Genomic DNA, 20,473 nt, shown 5'->3' with positions numbered 1-20,473 from the left:
TAAATGATTCCATACATGATGCTTGTGGAGACTGAACCAATATGGGGTTCGCATAGGTCTTTGCTCTCCCAGCGCCCCAAATTCTCCTACCAGATTAAATATAAACTTCCATGCAAAAAACCACACAGGCTGACACCTTTTCCGTTAAGATCACTATTCCAAGACCCATACATATAGAAATTTGAGAGTCACTATTGGGTGTTTGGACACGCGCATATGAATATATGTGTCCATTTGTGTATCCACTGGAAAAGGTCTGGAAGAATACAGATTGAACTACTGGACAACCCGGCAGGGGTGGAAACGGGGAGTGGGTGGTACAGACGATTGTTTTCTGATATTTCAAAATATTTCAAATTATTTATGCCTTCATACAAAGAAAATTCACAAATACTTATTGAGGCCTGGTTGTACGAAAGAAACTAAGGTGTGATACGAATGACTTTGTCACTGTTTTTAAATGCACTATAATTACTTAAGGTACTTATGAGGAACAAATTAATTTCAATAGAACAATACCATCCACACTTTCCAAGTGATATTGTTAATCTAAATTTCATTGGTTGAAGTTTTGTTTGTATTTAACATGATAAAATTTGTTTTGCTTTATAGCTGTATACAAGCTATAAGGAAAAAGACTTAGGGTTAAAAAGAGGTTAGGGTCGGGGTGCCTGGGTGGCTCAGTCGGTTTAATGTCTGTCTCAGGGTCCTGGGATGGAGCTCCACATCAGGCTCCTTGCCCAGCGGGGAACCTGCTTCTCCCTCTCCCTCTGCCTGCTGTTCCCCCTCCTTGTGTTTGTGCTCTCTTTCTCTCTCTACCCCCTCCCCATCAAATACAAAATAACAAAAATAAAATCTTAAAAAAAAAAAAGTTTAGGGTCTAGACCTTCCCACTAAATGTGTCACCTTAAGCAAGTCCCTTCCCCTCTCGGTTTCAGGTTTTTTACTGGCAAGTGAGAGTGATGGACCCATGAGGTTTGCGGAATCATGCCCTGACCAAAGATTCTTGATTTTAACAATATAGGATGAATTCCAAAGCATCTGTGAAAAAAACCCCTCTTGAAGTCCAAGTGTCATATTGCCCCCTTCTGGACCTTTATAATATTCACACAAATGAGATTATTAAAAATCCATAAGCCGACATGGACATGCCGAAATACTGTAGCTCAACTCCTTTCCCCTCGCAAACAGTTTAGAATGGCCAACTTGAATGTTTTCCAGTAGAATTATGACAAAACCACCCAGGAAATGAGAAAGGGCAAAAAGCATCAAAAGAGTAGGTGTTGACATAGGATAGGACTGAACCCAGGGGAGTTTTACGTACAGTAGTATCTCCGTCTCCTCCCCCAATATGATAAATGTTATTGGTTGGCCTTTATCAGATGTCTACTATGTACAAAGAACTAATTTTTTAACCAATTAAAAAAATTCTTCCAACCACTCTTCCAGCCAGGCCAAGAATATCTGTGTCCTGAGTCGGTCCCGGTTATTCCCATAATTTTGCCCTTTTTCCTCTAAGTTTTCCCATCCTGTGAGGATGTCTCCCTTCCCATTTCCTGCTAGAAGTAGTCTTTGACTAATACTCACTGCGCTGCTACTATCCTGGGGGCACTTAAGACCTCCATCTTCTTATCTGGTCCTCGACTTCATGATTTTTCCACTTCATGTGAGTCAAGATTTCTCACAAACTTCCCTTGGGAACAGAGTCCATGTGCAGGGCACCATGTCTTCCTCCTACCATTTCTCCATTGCCTAGAACAGTTCTGCTCACACTGGGCTTGGCAACTCACAATAGGACTATCTCTACCGTGTCCTCTAATTACTTCCTCTACAGAGGAAACTGCTTGTATTTTAAGGAGTAATCTCTCATATTTACTCTAAAGTAGCTTCTGATTTTCTTCTCTAAATGTACTTCTCTTGCACCTTGGTAAATGACAACACATCCTTCCATTTAAAGCCCAAACCCTGGGCGCCTGGGTGGCTCAGTGGGTTAAGCTGCTGCCTTCGGCTCAGGTCATGATCTCAGGGTCCTGGGATTGAGTCCCGCATCAGGCTCTCTGCTCAGCAGGGAGCCTGCTTCCTCCTCTCTCTCTGCCTGCCTCTCCATCTACTTGTGATCTCTGTCAAATAAATAAATAAAATCTTTAAAAAAAAAAATAAAAATAAAGCCCAAACCCTGATTCTTCTTACTACCTTATATCTCGTGTTCAATCTATCAGTAAATCCTATTGGCTCTACCTTCAAAATATGTCCACAACACAATCATTTTATCCCATTTTACCCACATCGCAATCACCCCATTATTACCACTAAGTCCAAACCACAATCAGGTTTAACTAGATTGTAGTAACGGTCTTTATAACTGGTCTCAGAGCTTCTGTCTTTACTTGTCCGTGCCAGTCCGTGCCATCCCCCAATATGGTCTGTCTCAGAGCATCTAGGAAGGTCCTTCTAAAAGATGTCAGACCATGTTACTATTCTACTCAAAACCTTTTTTTTTTTTAAGATTTTATTTATTTATTTGACAGAGAGAGAGATCACAAGTAGAGAGGCAGGCAGAGAGAGGGGGAAAAGCAGGCTCCCTGCCAAGCAGAGCGCCTGATGTGGGGCTCGATCCCAGGATCCTGAGATCATGACCCGAGCCGAAGGCAGAGGCTTAACCCACTGAGCCACCAGGTGCCCCTACTCAAAACCTTTTGATGGCCTCTCTTCTTCATCAGAATAAAAGCTAAGACCCTTAAAATGGCCGTGCAGGCTCTGCTCAAGGTCGTCTTCCCTGTGGCATCATCTCCTTTAGTCTCTGCCTTCCACTCACAGCACTTCAGCCACACAGACCCCCTCACTCCTCCTAGAAGCCAGCACGCCCTCCCCCCACCTTCCTCAAACTCCTACGGATCCTTTAATGTCCACTGTAAGCATCATCTCTTTGAGGAAGCTTCCCTACCCACCACACCACACCGTAAAACCAAGGGAATTCTCTTTTGTACTTCAGCATCTGTGACTAGCACTGTGATTTTCTCTACTTTTTTGTACAATTATGGCTTCTACATCAGACTGTTTATCTTCTCAGATTATAAACCCTGTAAGGGTAGTGATTGTGTTTGACTTTCTTAGACTATATTTATGAGAGCTACAGTAATCAAGATGGTAAGGATAGACCAGTACATCAAAATAAAGAGTCTAGAAATTGATCTACATATATATGGTAAATTGTTTTTCCACCAAGGCTCCAAGTCAATTCAATGGAGGGAGGGAACACTTCTCTTTTAAACAAATGGTGCTGAGTCCACTGGATATCTGTGTCAATGCATCCGTGACTTTTATCCTATACCATCCCCAGAAATGAGTTTGAGATGGATCACTGAACTAAACAAACAAACAAACAAAAAACTAGGACTATAAAGTTTCTGGAAGTATACATAAGCGAATAAATCCAGAACCCTGAAGTAAGGCAAGTGTTTTGGACTAGATACAAAAAGCACAAACCATAAAAGAGAAAAAAATTTGAATTTGACTTCTTCAGAACTAAAAATTTCCAGGTATAGAAAGATACCATTAAGAAAACCAATAGACAAATCCCAGAATACACTACAAATCTAGGGGTCTAAACAGTATCTGACACAAAATGCTCAATGAAGAATTTGTTGAACAAATGTATAAAAGACCTGCCTCCTTCCTTTCACAACCCACAGCTATTTCAATGGGCACAGCCAGCCGAGAAGTCAACCTCCTGCGGCTTTTGAGGGGACACTGCTAGCTAGAGGGAAACTCTATTATATTGGAGGAAAGAAAAGTATCAAGGTTTGTTAGTAGAAATAAAATGTGTCAAGTCAGCAAACTCAAGAGATTGTCTACAGGTTATGAGGACTTATAGTGAATCAGACAAGATAGGGAACAGATAATTATAGAACATTCACAAAAGTAAATTAGCTAAAAGTACAGGTAGAATTTTACCAAATTGAGCAGAAGGCATATACCTCATTCCTCATTGCCTCAGTGATGCTAACGATTTTATAAGGAGAACTATACAGGCTAAAACTAGCAAATGAAGGTGGAACGAACGATGTTTTGCCTAGAGGAGCTGGGAGAAGTTTTATCACAAAAGATAGGGTCAGGAAGGGAAAAAATTAGATAAAAAGGATTAAACTGATCCTACATGCTGGAGTGTGCTTCTGGGCATGGCACAGACCCAGGCCAGCCAGACATTCTGGTTTGCCAAAAATTGTCCAAATATTTCCCAATGTAATCACTATTAGCTGCATTTTCACTCTCGGAGTGTCTTTGTTTGCATGATATATAATGTGATCACCCTACTTCTACATGTTATTTCTTCCTTTTACTTTATTTTTTCTTCCTCTTTCTCTGCATAGTCCCTGAGGATAAAAATAATTGTGTAGTTGCATATCCATCGTGTTGTTTTACTTGTTAGCATCACTCCCTGGAAGGAATCTCAGGCCAAAAAAGTGTGAGTTTTCCTTCTCCTGACAATGTATGGTTGGGCTGAGCAACTGCACAACCTGGTGTTCAGACCGCTTCCCTGCTCCCTCCTGTAACCAGGTGAGTTGGACAGTGGGAATCTTCAATGTCACAAGTTGAATTTAATATAGTTCTCTTTTCTCCTAAGAGCACCAACTTTTTAATTAATATTTTAATCGACAATTTCATTTTAAACCACAATATATTAATCAATACTCTTTCAAAGACATGGAAACCGAGGCATGGAATGATCCAATTAAATGACTTGTCTGTGATCATTCAGGATAAAATTACCTAGATGAGACTCCAATTATGATCAATTTATTTCCAGTTTACCTTCACCACAATCACTCATCCATTTAACAAACACTTATTATGCACCTATAATGTGCCATCACTTTCTTCTCCACATGATGTGTTATTCAGGAACCCAAAGGTCTGGACATCACTGCACATGCATGACTTAGCAGAGGCAATCTGCTGCTGAGAAAAGAACCTCAGGTACTCACGTTCAATGTTTGAAGTAAGTTCTGTGCTTCTACTAAGAAAACAGTTGACTGAAGGGAACCTGCTGTTCTACAGTCAGACAAATCGTAATTGTGCTCCTGAATTGTTCTTTGGGGGTCCAAGCAATAGTGAGTTATGGAATGCCTAGATGGGGAGAGGGGAGAGGTTCTGCATACAGTGATGGAAAGAATCATTCAACCTTTCTACTGTATCTTTCCGAAGTTTTTTTTTTTTTAACCAAAAAGAGTCTTTCATGATGCTGCTCTTTTACATGATAAAACCAACTAGGAACAGTCTTTAATTAGTATTCTGAATGGCTCGTACATTTAGAGTAGAAACATCACCTTTGGATGCCTTTGATTCCTAAGCCCATTGATCTGTCACCACTTTGAAATCTCAGTTGGGAATTCATTCATATTGACTTAATTTGGGGGGGGGAAAAAAGGAACTTCTTTCCAGCCCTCTGAATTATCCATTCAGAAGGTTCCCTTCTCTTCTGGCAACTTCTGGAATGGAGCTGGCTTTCAAAGGTAGAAAATACAAAAAAAAAAAAAAAAAAAAAAAAGGTAGAAAACTGCTCTTTGCTATAGTAATCATTTAACAAAATGAAACAAACATAGATAAGAGGGTTGTTCCTTTTTAACAGCTCCAGCCTTTAAATAAGTAAATCTTATGTACATAAATGGCTGCTACTAAGAAGATTTCTAGGTAGCTAGGTACTATGGACAATGGGAACTCTAAAATTGTATTGAAGTTTACTAGATGACCTCAATTAACTATTGTGGTCTTTAATAATAATTGTTATGTCAATAATAGTAGTTAGCTCTTATATATTATTTGTTATGTGGTAGACATGGTCCTAGGTGCTTTATGTGTGCTAACAATTTAATCCAGCAGTCTGGAAGGCAAGTACTAATACCTCAATTATACAGGAAAGCATAGGGAGATCATCAGGTGACTCCACCCAGCTGGGATTCAAGCCCAGGCAGAGACGTGCCAATCTCGGACATCTTAGCCACTGTAAAAGACTATATAATTATTTCCAGAATATTCTTACTACAATGAAGCAAATTTCTTTATGCCTCTGATTTAATATTTGGTATAAGGAAAGTCCAACACTTTGTTATACATATCTCCAGACTAGTAGAAAGCAGGTTTTCTATAGGTGTTGTGCGGGAATGAAAGAATTAAATAAGTCTAGACTATCACGGGCTTTCTCTCAGTTGTCTCAGTCTATTACCAATAGTTTTCTTCTTCCTCTTCTCATGGGCCATGCTCCACCCTTCCAACTTGGTTAATGATAAATTGATCCTGTCTTCCCTTTGCTAAGTCCTAACCAATGGGCTCGTACTTCTCTTCCTTCAGTGACTGGACACCCTGATGAGAACACACAAAGGGAACTGACAATCTAGTGGGGATGTGGGACACAAGGTGAGAACGCCAGGAGAATCACCAGTGTAGAGCCATGGTCACTGAGAAGAGGCAGAGAATGTGTCCATTTGGAGAGCACAGGAACGTCTAAGACTAAAACTCTCTTGCCTCATCCCCCAAGATCTGCACTATCCATGGGATGCTTCATTTATTCATTCAACCTTTCCTGAGTATCTACCAAATGTCAACACTGGGCTAGGGATCAGATACATGACACTGAATAAGAAAGACATTGTCTTCTTACTTTTTTACTGTGATTATTACCTCTCCCACACTACCAGCAAAATCATGCAATCTTATTCTCTTAATTTCTTCATTATTTACTTCCCCATCTTTTTGGGATGCTCTCTCTCTGTATGGAGAGCATTATTTATTGATTTATATATTAGGTGAGCACCTACTATGTGATAAACACTATTCCGGTGTAGGGGATATGACAATGAGCAAAACAGAGATCAATTCTGTACCTAAAGTTCTCCTAATAATACCCAAGTCTATCTATACTTGCTATCCTTCCTTCTCTGTTTCTTTAAAGGACATAAAAATTATACAAAGCAATAATTATAACCATATGTTATATTTTTAACACATATAGATGTAATATATATAACAATAATAGCAAAACAAAGGGGAGTTGGGAATGGACCTATAAAGGAGTAAAATTTCTAGATCATACTGCAATTATGTTATAAATTTAAACTGGTTCTGATAAGTTAAAAAATATATTTTAAGTCCTAGAGCAACCACACAGAAAATAACTAGAAATATATAATTAAAAATAATTAAAAGTCTATCTACATGCAGAAGAATGAAGTTAGCCTCCTACTTCACACCATAAACAAAAATTGACTCAGAATGCATCAAAGACCCAATTGTAAGAGCTAAAACTATAAAGCTCTTAGAAGAAAACATGGCCATAATAAATCTTCACAACGTTGGGTTAAGCAAGGATTCATTAGCTTTGATACCAAAAGTATAAACAACAACAAAAACAGACAATCTGGCATCATTAATCACAAACTTTTATGCTTCAAAGGACACCATCAAGAAAGTGAAAAGACAACATACAGAATGGGAAAAAATTTTGCAAATCATGTATCTGGTAAGGACTTATATCTAGAATCTGTAAATAAAGCTCAATGATAAAAAGATAAATAGTCCAATTGAAAATGGGCAAAGGTTCTGAATAGACATCTATCCAAGGAAGATATATAAATGGCCAATAAACACGCAAAAAGATGCTCACCATCATTAGGCATCAGGGAGCACAAAACCACAAGACACCACTTCGCACCCACTCGGATGACTAGAATTAAAAAGACAGAGAGTAACGGGAACCCTGGTACACCGCTGATGGGAATGTAAAATGGTTCAGCACTTTGAAAAGAAATCGGTCAGTCTTTAAAACAGCTGAACAGCAGCAGTTCTTTCTGCCTCCGGGTCCTGTCCCCGTGCCTTAATAAAATCTCCTTTTGGTACCATAAATTAAAAAATGATAGATAGATAGATAGATAGATAAAGGCTGAATATAGTTATCATATAACTCAGCAATTTCACTCCTAGATCTATACCTACAAGAATGAAAACCTGTCTATGCAAAAACTTTTATACAATTGTTCACAGCAACATGATTCATAATAGCTAAAAAGTAGAAACAACCTAAGTATCCATCAGCTGATGGGGGAGAAATAAAGCCTGGTGTACACGGACAATACAATATCATTCATCGATAAGAAGAAATGAAGTACTGATACATACCACACGAGGACAAACCTTGAAAACATAGGCTAAGTGAAAGAAACCTGTCACAAAGGACCATATATTCTATGATCTGATTTACCGTTCAGAATACACAAATCTATAAAAACAGAAAGTAGATTGATTAGTGGCTGGCTGAGGTTTGGGGAGGGGGTGGGAGTGCTGCTAAGCTGAGCAGGGTTTCTTTTTAGGGCAATGAAAATATTCTAAGATTGCAGTGAGGTATCCACAGCTCCGTGAATACATGAAAAGCCATTAAATTGTATATTTTAAATGTCTACTTTTAAATACATTTAAAATAAGTTAAGATGTTACACTAGAAAATACCCACTTCGTGCAAACTACCCAGCCAGCTGCTTCCAAATCTTTTCTGTAATAACCTTGACCATGCTTTTGCATTAAAAAACCTTCTCTGGCTGCGCTTCTACTCCTGCTTACATTCCTACAGCTTTCTCCCCTTCCTTCCCTCATGGTCTTTGCCCAGACTGTCCAAAATGGCTACAACAAGGAATTACGCAATCCTGGAAGGTCAGAAATGGAAGATACCTTAGTGCTCCTCTTCTCCCACCTCCTCGTTTTTAGGGATGAGGGGTCAAAGGCCCAGAGAGATTACATGACTTGTCCAGGGTTCCCCAAAATACTTTGTCCTTGCTCACCTCCTCCAAAAGCCTTCGTTCGTAAGCAAATGTTTCCTTATCTTTCTACCCAATCTCGGATACATTTCTTTACTGCAATTCTAAAAGGTATCAAACGCATTGATCTCAAGACATCGCTCACATTTAAACTCCAATCTTGCATTCCAGAGGGAAAAAGCAGTCCTTTCATCTCCGTGGCCACTACATCTGATCTAAGCTGCTGCAACTTCTCCTCTGTTGTCATGAAGAACAACACAAAATTCGTAGAAGTTTGGCTTAGCACCAGCCGCAGCAGACACAGGGACAAACGCCCTGTCTGGTTTCCATAAAGGACTCCCCCTCACCTTACCTCACAGAAAACCATTCCTAAGGTCTTCAGAAAAGAGCAGTTTAGTTCACATAAAATACAGCCTCTCTACATTTTTAAATGCTCTCAGGAAAGAAAATGATTACGAAGGGCATTTACATGTCTTTATAGGTTTATACCTGTAAGTATTCCAGGATCAAAGATTAAGTTGATTTCTTTTTTTTTTTTTTTAAGATTTTATTTATTTATTTAACAGAGAGAGATCACAAGTAGGCAGAGAGGCAGGCAGAGAGAGGAGGAAGCAGGCTCCCAGCTGAGCAGAGAGTCCGATGTGGGGCTCGATTCCAGGACCCTGAGACCATGACCTGAGCTGAAGGCAGAGGCTTTAACCCACTGAGCCACCCAGGCGCCCCTAAGTTGATTTCTTAAAACAAAAAAAAAATATTCATCTGGATGGGAAACAGAAAAACCTCAAGGTGAGGGTGGGGGTGCAGGAAATTCATAAATCAGGTAGTCACTCTGGCTTTCATGTGAAAAGAAAAATCATCAAAACCTAACCGGCCTTTCATCTATAGGAAGCCTGGTGAATAATGACGTAAATCCATTGAAGAGCGTGAATGGTGACATCAAAGCTCACGCAGGCCTACCTGGCTTGGAAAAGCAAAAGAAACGGCTCTCTAAAAGGAGAGGCCGGGCCTTCCCATGTCTGGCTGTGCCTTTATTGCTCCAAGAACTGCCTGGCACAGGTGTCCACTCACAGGACCTTCGCAACTGAGGAAGAGAAAGGCAAATGTAATTAGAGACACTTTGGTCCCCAGAGCGGGCACCATCCTGGGCCTGACTGAAGACGTGATTACACGGTGCTGAGGAAGCAGTTTAAGTGCTGCCCACCAGGGAACCTGGAGGGTTTCAGAGCCAGTTCTGAGAATTACATACTGTTCCACAGCTCTGGCTAATTGACCCGGCATTTCTGGCTGAAACCATTTCCCCAAGGAAGCCAGTCAAAGTAGATAATGAGGACCTCCCATCTCACCGGGCAGCTCGGAAACAAAGCTTGAGCTCTGGAGACTAGATAATATTTCAGTGCATAAAACTGCAAAAAGCTCAAGGATTAAACATGAAAAGATTCAGAAGGGTGGGGGCACCTGGGTGGCTCAGTGGGTTAAAGCCTCTGCCTTCGGCTCAGGTCATGATCCCAGGGTTCTGGGATCGAGCCCCACATCAGGCTCCCTGCTCTGTAGGGAGTCTGCTTCCTCCTCTCTCTCTGCCTGCCTCTCTGCCTATTTGTGATCTCTGTCAAATAAATAAATATTTTTTTAAAAAAAGATTCAGAAGGACACATCAAGGTTTCCACTGTGATTCTCAGGCTGCATTCCCCTCTCCCCACCCTGTACTACTTTAGCTTGCATTTTATGAATTACTTGTCTTTGTAAGTATAAGGGATTATAGGGGAACAGCCTCAGGGTCCATGAAATGTGCACATTTCTGAGAGCTTCCTGAAAATAGGCCCTATTCACTTAAGCAGGGATCTATGCGTGTGTAAGGAAAGACAGCTGCAAAGTACAGGAGAAGTTCTGGATGCATGAGTTCCTAACTGTTGACAGGGAGGAGGGAAATGAAACTGGGGTGAAGGGGGGCAATGCAGAGAGCTCTATCATGTTTTCCTCTCCTCCTGTATGTGCCTTTGTTGTTGGGGCTATTTTGACTATGATTACAACAGATTTTCTTGGCTTAATGGCTAGAAATACACATTTATCTCTACTAATTCCTGGGCCTGGGGCCGGTTTCTGATGACCACATATGTAAGAGTGACTCGTCCCCGTATGGTACACTGGCCCCCCTGACTGAGATGGTCTAGTCCAGGGCCCCAAAGCTGAGATTTTCTGAAGCTTTGAATCCAGAAATAAGATGACTTAGAAACGAAACCTGGCACCACATTAAATCAAGCAGCTGAAATGGTGACGTAGTTACCAACTGACTACAGAATGTCCTGCCAAGCAGAAGTAGACGCTCAATCACTGGTCGTGAAAATCAACGGCACTACTAGGGCCTGACTCTTGCCCTGGGCATGGAAGAACACGGAGAAGGAGCTAAACCTCCATTTGAGACTGTGTCTGTAAATATTGTTTTGTTTCTTTGGGGGCTGGGGCTTTGGGAATCCTGAAGAAAATGGTGCAGTGAACACTAGGCGCGGGGTCATAAGGAGAATTGTCTTTGCAGTCCTTGACACTTCAGAATACTCAGGAACAATCTCAGAGATACATTTGGCTGTTGCCTGGGACTTTGTTCCAGACAGACTTGGGTGCTGGGTGGGAGTGGGCTAATTATGCTTGACACTGGGATAAAGACGCTGTATCTTCTCTTTTTTGTCACCGAGCTGCAGTCTCAGTGAGTAAGGGGACCAGGTGACCTTAGCACGGAGGAGCACTAGCAGGGGACCACAAGAGATGGGTAAGGGGACTGGGAGCTCCTGCTGAGCCCTCCTGTCCTGAGCCAAGCTGTATCAGGATCCTCATGACAGACCTGCACTGAAATGGTGCTTATGGCAGAGGCTGAACCTGGTCCTGAGGATTCGAAAGTCCATGAGGAGTTTGCTTGGGGGCTCCAGAGGAGGGCATTATAAGTGCAATACATGGAGGGGCTCTGCAAGCAGAAGAGATGTGGGAGGCGTGCCTGCCTTGGAGGAGGCCTCTGCCAGACGTCGGGAATGATGGGAATGAAGCGTCTAGCAATCCAAAGGCAGGACGTGGCCAGTCTCCTGTCAGCCACGTCCAAAACCTAAGTGCCATCCCAAGTTTCTCTTATGCCTTCACCTCGTCCTGCAAATCCTCCCACTTCAATATCCCCCTCTCCTTTCACCCATCACCCTGTGGCTGCCTCCACCGGGCGGGGCCGGGTCCCACAATAGGTAGACATGCACATGCTTTAAGCACCAACAGGGAGGAGGCAATAAAAGGCTTAAAAGATTTTGATATTTGATATATGTTTTTCAAGGCATCTAAGAAAAATCAGAATCTGTGTTTTATTAGCTATCTTATGGTTATCTTTGCTTAAATTCTAAATTGCCTCTTGGACCGACAGAGGCAGGAGCCTCTAGCGGGCTTAATCCCATGCTGGACCTACTTGGCTAAGCGGCCACCTCGCTTCCTATCTTTCCCAGCTCAACTCTGTCCTCCAGGAAACCGGCTGCAAGATCTTTCTAAAATGTAGGTGTTACTGCTCCGCTTAAACTAACTTCGTTACATTGAATATTGGATAGAACTCGGTCTCCGTTGCATGGTCTAGAAAGTTCTCCAACTTCTGGCTCTTGATTTCATGCCTCCCCTCATTTCTCATCCTTGCCTGCTCCCACTTGCCTTCCCCCATGTGCCCTGATAGGGTTTGGGGCGTGCCGCCCAGTGACACCTTGATAAATTGAATATTTTAAGCAGGAGAGTCAGTCTGACTTCCTTCTCCCCTTGCCCTTCTTCCCTGAAACATGTTATAAAACCCTCAGGAGAGAGGTCCCCTCCCTATACATGGAGGAAAGGGGCATCCTTATTTCTGAAGACAAGGGGCACCAATAGGGGGACCAATTAGAACCCTAACAAATGGGCCTTGCTAAGCTTCCCCCAATTTACCAAATTTACCTTCTATGGTAGTCCCCCTTATCCTTGGGGGATATGTCCCAAGACCTCCAGTGGATGTCTAAAACCGCAGATCGTGCTGAACCCTGTATGTACTATGTTTTTTTCTATACATGCATAAGTATAGCAAAGTTTAATTTATAAATTAAGCACAGTAAGAGATTACTAGCAATAACTCACAATAAAATAGAACAATTATAATAATACACTGTAATAAAGTTATGTGAATGTGGTCTATCAAAACGTCTTATTGGATCACACTCACCCTTCTCATGACGCTGTGAGATGATAAAATGATGATGTGAGATGTGGTGAGGCGAAGGATGCAGGCGTGGTGGTGGGGTGTTGGGCTGCTAATGACCTTCTGACAATAAGTCAGAAGAAGAATCCTCGACTTCTGGGCCCCATGTGACCTCAGATAACTGAAACCGTGGAGAACAAACTTGAGATAAGGGGGGGGGCGAGGGTAATCCTTAGTTTATCATATTACTCTGTGACGATCCACTCCTCATCAAATAGCATAAAGTATTCAAGTCTGACTGCTTATAAAAATAAAGGCAAATTTTAAAAACAAAACCCCAAAACTCAAGTGTTCTCTCCTGAAACAAGGGCTGCTTATAAAGGCTCCCACGTCACGAAACCTATTGAATACATGTATATGTTTTTCTCCTGTTAATCTTTGTCAATTTAATTTTCAGACCCAGCCAAGGACTCTAAGAAGGTCCAGGAGCACTTTTCCTCCCCTCCATGGAGCCCTGTATCTGAGCCATAGCGCCCTACTTCAGGTCTCAGGAGCATCCCATGCTGCTTTGTGCCTGTATGCCTTTGTACTTGGCACTTCTCCTACAAGGACGGTTCTCTTCAACCCATTCCCCTATTGGCCCTCCCAAACTCTATCCCACTGTGAAGTCTTCCTTGCCTCCTTTAAGTCCAAGGAACCCTAGAGTAGTTCATGCACCTCTCTGTGGACATCTGTCTCTCGTGTGCACATCTGTCGATCTGTGTTGACAGTGAGGGTACTGAGGGAAGGAACGAAGGATGTTCTATTCACCTCTCTCTCTAAATGATACCTGGCACATCGTAGGTAGTCAGTACTTGTTTATGGCATAGACGAATGAATAAACAAAACAGATTTATTTTGTTTTTAAGCATAACAGTTACTTTAAATTCTTATTTTACAAAGATTCATTTCATTGTTTTTCTTATTTCAATTATCTAATGGTTAAGATTCTACTTGTTCAAATTTAGCTGAAATTCTCTTCTCTTCTCTTCTCTTCCTGGTACTTCAAGCAGAGGTCAGCTCCTCCTCTGGTATTTCCCGCATGAACTCTGTGTTTTCCTTGAACATCTTCAAATTCCGCCTACTGTTTGTGTTACTTGTGTACACATTTATCCTCCCCACTGGAATGCGGGTTTCTATGGGGCAGGTCCTCTCAGTCTTATTAACTTCATCATTCTGGACACCCAAGTATCCAGGAAGAGTTCGTAAATGCTGCCTAAATTGATCTGAGTTGTACAGATATTATTTTATTTTTTAAAAAAGATTTTATTTATTTATTTGACACACAGAGATTACAAGTAGGCAGAGAGGCAGGCAGAGAGAGAGGAGGAAGCAGGCTCCCCACAGAGCAGAGAGCCCGATGCGGGGCTCGATCCCAGGACCCTGGGAGCATGACCTGAGCCAAAGGCAGAGGCTTTAACCCACTGAGCCACCCAGGCGCCCCTGTACAGATATCTTAAAAGGTAGTATGGATCCCAGGAGATACAGGAATAGATATTTCTTTCATATCCTCCTCTGGTAGAAAAACACCACCACCATTACTAACAACTGTTCTATGATAAAGAAAAAATAAAGGCAAATTTTAAAAACAAAACCCCAAAACTCAAGTGTTCTCTCCTGAAACAAGGATTGGTTTGTTTGTTACAAGCGTCCCTAACCAGAACACCTCTGGCTGGAAAATTTTTGAAACATCGTGGGGTTTGGTGCGATGCCCTGTTGCTTTTCTACAACACTCTGAGGCTCCCAGTGAAGCACACCTCCAATGTGGGTAGACATTCCTAAGAAGGGTGTTTGAATTGGAAGCATCAGAATGTTTACACGCCAGCATCTGCTCCAGCCCACAGACAATAAAAACAACTCAATTATGACTTCCCTTTGGAAGGTTACTGAGGTTAAAATGTTCACAGTAAAACTGAAAAAGGCTCCATATCCCTTTGTTTTTATTTTTAGGCTGTGATATGTTAGCAGCCTCCAGCAGAATTTGCTTTATTTTAAAGCATGCAGAATAATCCCCATGCTCTTTTCAAGACCTTCCCCGTACTTCCCAATTCCTCTGAAACAGTTCTGCAAATATACACATCCAGGCACTTGCCTTTGCCTTTCTCCTGACTCCTTTCCTTTATGTTTACACTTCTCCAGGGGAGCCAAAACCAACACTAATTAACAGTGAATTAAATCCTCCCTCTAGGACACTAGACGGTCAGTGCTTGCTGGGGGTTCCAAGGTATCCCTAGTCCCCTTCCCCAAGCTCAAAGACTCAGAGCTACATATCCAGCCCTGAAGGGAAGTTCTGACTTAATTCTGAATTAATTATGCAATTTATTCCTAAAGTTTTACCTTTCCTGTCATAACGTATCTTTTCATGCCTGGGTAGTTTTATATACGCAGCTTGGTTGGCCTGGAACACATTTGCTCCTTACATTTTTCAGCCTTTAAGACCCTACTGAAATATCACCTTCTTATTTTCTTCTACTTAGCTAGACAGTTAGTTGCTTCTTCCTCAGTAGTCCCCCTGAACTCATATCTTTTTTTTTTTAAAGATTTTATTTATTTATTTGATAGAGATCACAAGTAGGCAGAGAGGCAGGCAGAGAGAGGGGGGAAGCAGGCTCCCTGCTAAGCAGAGAGCCTGATGTGGGGCTCGATCCCAGGACCCTGGGATCATGACCTGAGCCGAAGGCAGAGGCTTTAACCCACTGAGGCACCCAGGCGCCCCCTGAACTTATATCTTGATATTCTCATATCTTATCTTATACGCCATCTTGATATTTCACATCATATGTTCTATCAGTTCATATTCTAATTGTGTTTGGTCTCTCTAGATTGATCTCTGCTACTTATTTCTCACATACCTTCAATACTCCCCAGCCTCTCGTCCTAGGATATGGGAGGCACCAAACAAATATTCGTTAAGGGGCGCCCGGGTAGCTCAGTGGGTTAAGCCTCTGCCTTCAGCTTAGGTCATGACCTCAGGGTCTTGGGATGGAGACCCGCATCGGGCTCTCTGCTCAGCAGGGAGCCTGCTTCCCCCTCTCTCTCTGCCTACTTGTGATCTCTCTCTCTCTCTCTCTCTCAAATAAATAAATAAATAAAATCTTACAAATAAATAAATATTTGTTAAAAGGAATTAAGACAGAATGAATACATGAAAGTCACTATAACATAAACTTAAAATCTACAAACTAATAACACCTTTTGTAGGACATTTGAAAGAAGCCATATTTTTAGTTGGTGTTAGGATATTATTGTTACCATTGTATTCTTTCGAGCAGTGAAAAAAATACTAAAAGCTACTTTCATTAAGCATTTGAAATATACCAGACACTGTGCTCTCTTATTGATTTAATCATTATAACAAACTCTATAAGACAGATATTAAAATTGCCATTGCACTGATGGAATAATTAAAATTTTAGAGGGGTTAAGGAATTTGTCCAAACTCAAAGTTGCAAGGCTGGCGTGCCTGCCAAGCCTGCCTGATTCCACTCGCTGCTGTGTTTGGTGGATTCTGCCGTGGAACATAGTGCTCTAAGGCACTGGCAGCCACCACGATGTCCAAGCTTGGGCATGACAGTAGCCAAAGCAGGCAGGAGAATCAGAAAGGAATATTCCTTTTTTTTTTTTTTTTTATTTGAGAGAGAGAGTGTGTGTGTGAGAGAGAGGGAGAGATCATGAGCAGGGAACAGAGACAGAGGCAGAAGCAGACTCCCCACTGAGCAGGGAGCCCAATAAAGGACTTAATCCCAAGACCCCAAGATTGTGACCTGAGCCGAAGGCAGACACTTAACTGACTGAGCCACTCAGGCACCCCTGCAGACACAGATTTTAAGCATAGAAAATGCCAGAGCCTCTACTCATAAACCGTTAGAACTAATTAGGTTTAACAGTGTGCTGGAAACAAGATTAGTACAATTCAATAACATTTGCATTCACCAATAATAATCTGGTAATAATAAGGAAATAATAAGAAATATTTCATTGACATGAGTAGCAAAAAAATTCATGAGATACCTAAGCATAAATCCAACAAAGGAGTTGAGACATAAATTATGAAAGTTGTGAAAGCTTATTGGAAAACATAAAAGAAGATCTAATAAATGGAAAAACAGATCATGTTTACTAAGGGAATACTCACTATCATAAAGACATAAACTCTCTCCCAAGAGAATCTATAAATTTAATGGATTTCAGCTGGAATCTCAACTGATCTTTGTTTCCGTGTGTGGAAATGCTTCAAGTGGTATACTTAGTCTTGTATTTCCATGCCACCCACATACAAGCAGACCTGTTGCAATTTCACAATGTACACTGGTACAGCAAACATCTCTGTGCCTTCTAAAAGAGGTATGAGCACAACTGCTACCTATGAGAGGCTGAGAATAGCCACAGAAGCCCAGTGCTTTGAGCAGTCTTGGACAAGGCAATGAGTTGTCCGGGGAATGGCACAGGGAGGAATCCTTTCCAACATTTCCATCAGTTAGCTAAAGTAGGAAGTGCTCAGCAGTTGATTCTAAATTTGACAAGTGAAAAGTTGTGAAAATCAAAATCTACCTAAGGAAGATTTCATAAAAAGAAACCACCTTTTAGGAATGGGGAAGGTAGGATGCTGAGTGTAGTTCCCAGGGAAGGAGCCAGGAGGGGCCTCTGCCACTGCTCAGGGGGCACGGCCTCTAGAATGGCTCACTGCAAAACCAATGTTGAATGCATGTCCACTTTTTGCCTCTTTTCATAAAAGCCAAAATCCTCTTGGGCGTTCACTTGGTTGGCGAAAACAGATACCAATGTAGATCTTTTGTAAAAGCGGGTTGGTGTCCTGTGGACTCTGAAAAGCAGGGGATACCTGTAGCAGCAGAATGGGAGTGGGAGGGCTGGTGTTGGACCACCACCAGTGGACCGTGTCAGAATGATTAGACTCATGATGTGCCATTAGAACCTCTCAGGACACAAATCCAGAAACAGGTGAGCTAAACCTCACTGCTCTTTGGACCATGTTACGTCACTGAATGCTGTAAGATAGCTCAGGACTTGGAATAAAACAAGTCTTTTCTTTCCTTGTCTTTCTTCCCTCCAAACCACTAAGTGCCACTGACCTTCCATGATGCTTAGAAAATGCCTTCCTTCTGCCAGAAGTGAATGTAGCTTGCGTAGATGGGCATTCAGGCACTTCTGCAGTCTTACTTCTTACCACCTCCTTAAATCAAGGGGACCTGAAGCTGCAAGCAGAGTGGCTGTTTCGTGGTTTCCCTTGATACCCAAACATACTCACGGACTCCGAAGGACGCAAAGTAGAGGAGCCACAGGATTATTTCATCTCTCATTTTGTATTCGAAAAACAGATCCAGAGAGGAAGGAGACTTGCTAGTTAGTGGCCAGGGACAAGACAAGAACCAAATTTCTTCCCTTTGTTTATTTCCACTATGTCAGCCCACCAAGCAGCCCAACAGAATGAACGACTATGTAAAACAAATTGTTGGGATTTTAGAACCAAGCTAAGGAAAAAATAAATAAATAAATAAACAGCTAAGTAAATATTTTCATTTCAAATCAACTCAAAAGAAAATTTGGAGAAAAAAAAAGAAAAGAAAATTTGGTAGCTACAAATACAGTCTCTTGATTAAGGACTTTGTTACTAAACAGCTCAAGGTCATACTCAACTACATGCTCCACAAGATAATAATCAAGAAACTAATGTTTCTTCACATATGCAAAATTTCTCTGATAAATTTTGTGATGGAAGAAAAGTATATTTGACTTAATATATAAATGGCTTTTTATTTTGTGTCATAAGTCTTCGAAATACTTTAGAACAAATCAATATCTCAGTATTATATCCCATATTACAAAGTGTTCATCACTCCAACAAAGGCAGCATTAAAACCTATTTGTTGTTAGTCTTTTTTCTCTTTAAGATGTTATTTATTTTACAAATAGAGCCAGTGAGCATAAGTGGGGGGAGGAGCAGAGGGAGAGGGACAAGCAGACTCCACACTGAGCATGGAGCCCAACACGGGGTTCAATCTCACGGCCCTGAGACAACAACCTGAGCCGAAATCAAGAGCTGGGCCCTCAACCTACTGAGCCACCAAGAGCCCCTGGTGTTAGTCTTTTCAAAGCAAATCCTGGCACAGAAACTTTTCCATCTTTCCAACTGCATCCAATCCATTTATTTTTCATGCAATGGTGTCACATCTCCCCCTGTACTTCTTCCCCCTGTAGCAGCTCACCTCAAGTCATTTGCTGATTCACTCATTTCTCTTTCCCGTAAAACCTACACATCGGCTGCCGGTACCACACAGGCACTCACCACATGTAATCTTGGCTTATTATTTATCTTATGGTTACATTCTATCATTTTTATTAATAACCACTATTTAATAAGAGCCTACAGTAAATAGCAAGTGCTCAATAAGTAGAGTGAACATAGAATTTGTCATTCAAACCAGGATGCTTTTGAGAATAGAAGGGGTTGCTATTAATAACCACACTGGGACAAAAGGTGTAAACCAGGGCTGGCCCTCACATATGGGGACATATGGGCACCCTACCAATAAGTGACAATGTGGCAAACATTACAGGCTGACTCACTCAACATCTTTACTAAGTCTTTTCTCCCTTCCTTGCCTTCTTCTGCTATAGACGCTGGAAAACCTATTTTCTCTTTCTCTCTCACAGCTAGCGCTGGCCAGGAGCCACAGCTCTGGAGAAGGAGACCTTAGTAAGGGATCTCTGATAACTTGTGCTTCCTGATAAAACAAGGCATGACACTTTTAAAGGTTATTATATAACAGTGCTAAGTAAGGAGACTCTTGGCTTACACCAGGTAACTAACACAGCTCCTTTCCCTTTCCTCCTGTGTGGACATTGTCTCAAGGTGTAGAGGTCACTTAAAGACAGTGAAGGGATAAATATGAGAGCAGGAGGAAGAATGGCAGAGCAGAGAGTCTCCTTACTTAGCATTTATTTCTATGTAGTAACCTCTGAAAGAGCGATGTCCTGTTTTCTATAGATATTAACCAATGCAACTGTTGTAGAGCTTGGGCAAATCTTTGTTACTGTCCTTGGTGGATAGTGATCACCAAACCACACAGAGTGGTTTCATGTGGATGAGTCTACACAGAGTGATTCTTAAGGGAGCCTGAGTTTAAGCTACACAGAAGCACTCCTCTGTACCTTCTAAATTACCTACGAATGTCTCTAGCCGAAGCTGGCCACCCAGCCCACTTCCTTCTAAATGTCGTCTCTGCTTCCTGGGGAGACAGCAATTCTCTGGCATGTGCAACCTAATGGAACCCAAAACCAGCTTAACACGACTTCGCCGCAGTGCGTCACTGAATGCGCTTAGGAGGCATGAATCCTCACTGGGGCTGCTCAAGGCTTAATTCCAAAACCCTGAAAGTGTTCCTAAGTGGTTGTTTCTGACCACACGTGTCCTGTGTGAGTAAAGCAGGCAGGT

General features: G+C 41.7%; 1 protein-coding gene across 4 annotated transcripts in view; it reads right to left on the bottom strand.

Moving 5' to 3' along the window:
* The window catches only part of NIM1K (NIM1 serine/threonine protein kinase), a 58,287-nt gene that overhangs the window by 30,236 nt on the left and 7,578 nt on the right, over window positions 1-20,473 (bottom strand). The window contains exons 2-3 of one of the 4 annotated variants that reach the window (XM_047731147.1): window positions 13,006-13,162; window positions 4,986-5,127 (exon numbers count right to left, since the gene is read on the bottom strand). The exons of 1 other annotated variant lie outside the window; for it this stretch is intronic. The gene's annotated coding sequence lies outside the window, so the exon portion shown is untranslated. Of the gene's footprint in view, window positions 1-4,985; window positions 5,128-13,005; window positions 13,280-20,473 lie in introns of those variants that run through there. 2 more of the 4 variants (XM_047731150.1, XM_047731148.1) reach the window with 2 other exon arrangements.

The sequence above is a fragment of the Lutra lutra genome, chromosome 5, assembly GCF_902655055.1.
Source record: "Lutra lutra chromosome 5, mLutLut1.2, whole genome shotgun sequence".
In the NCBI taxonomy this organism is placed as follows: Eukaryota; Metazoa; Chordata; class Mammalia; order Carnivora; family Mustelidae; genus Lutra; species Lutra lutra.
Note: the sequence above shows the minus strand (reverse complement) of the source record. Positions and strands in the feature narration are given on the sequence as shown.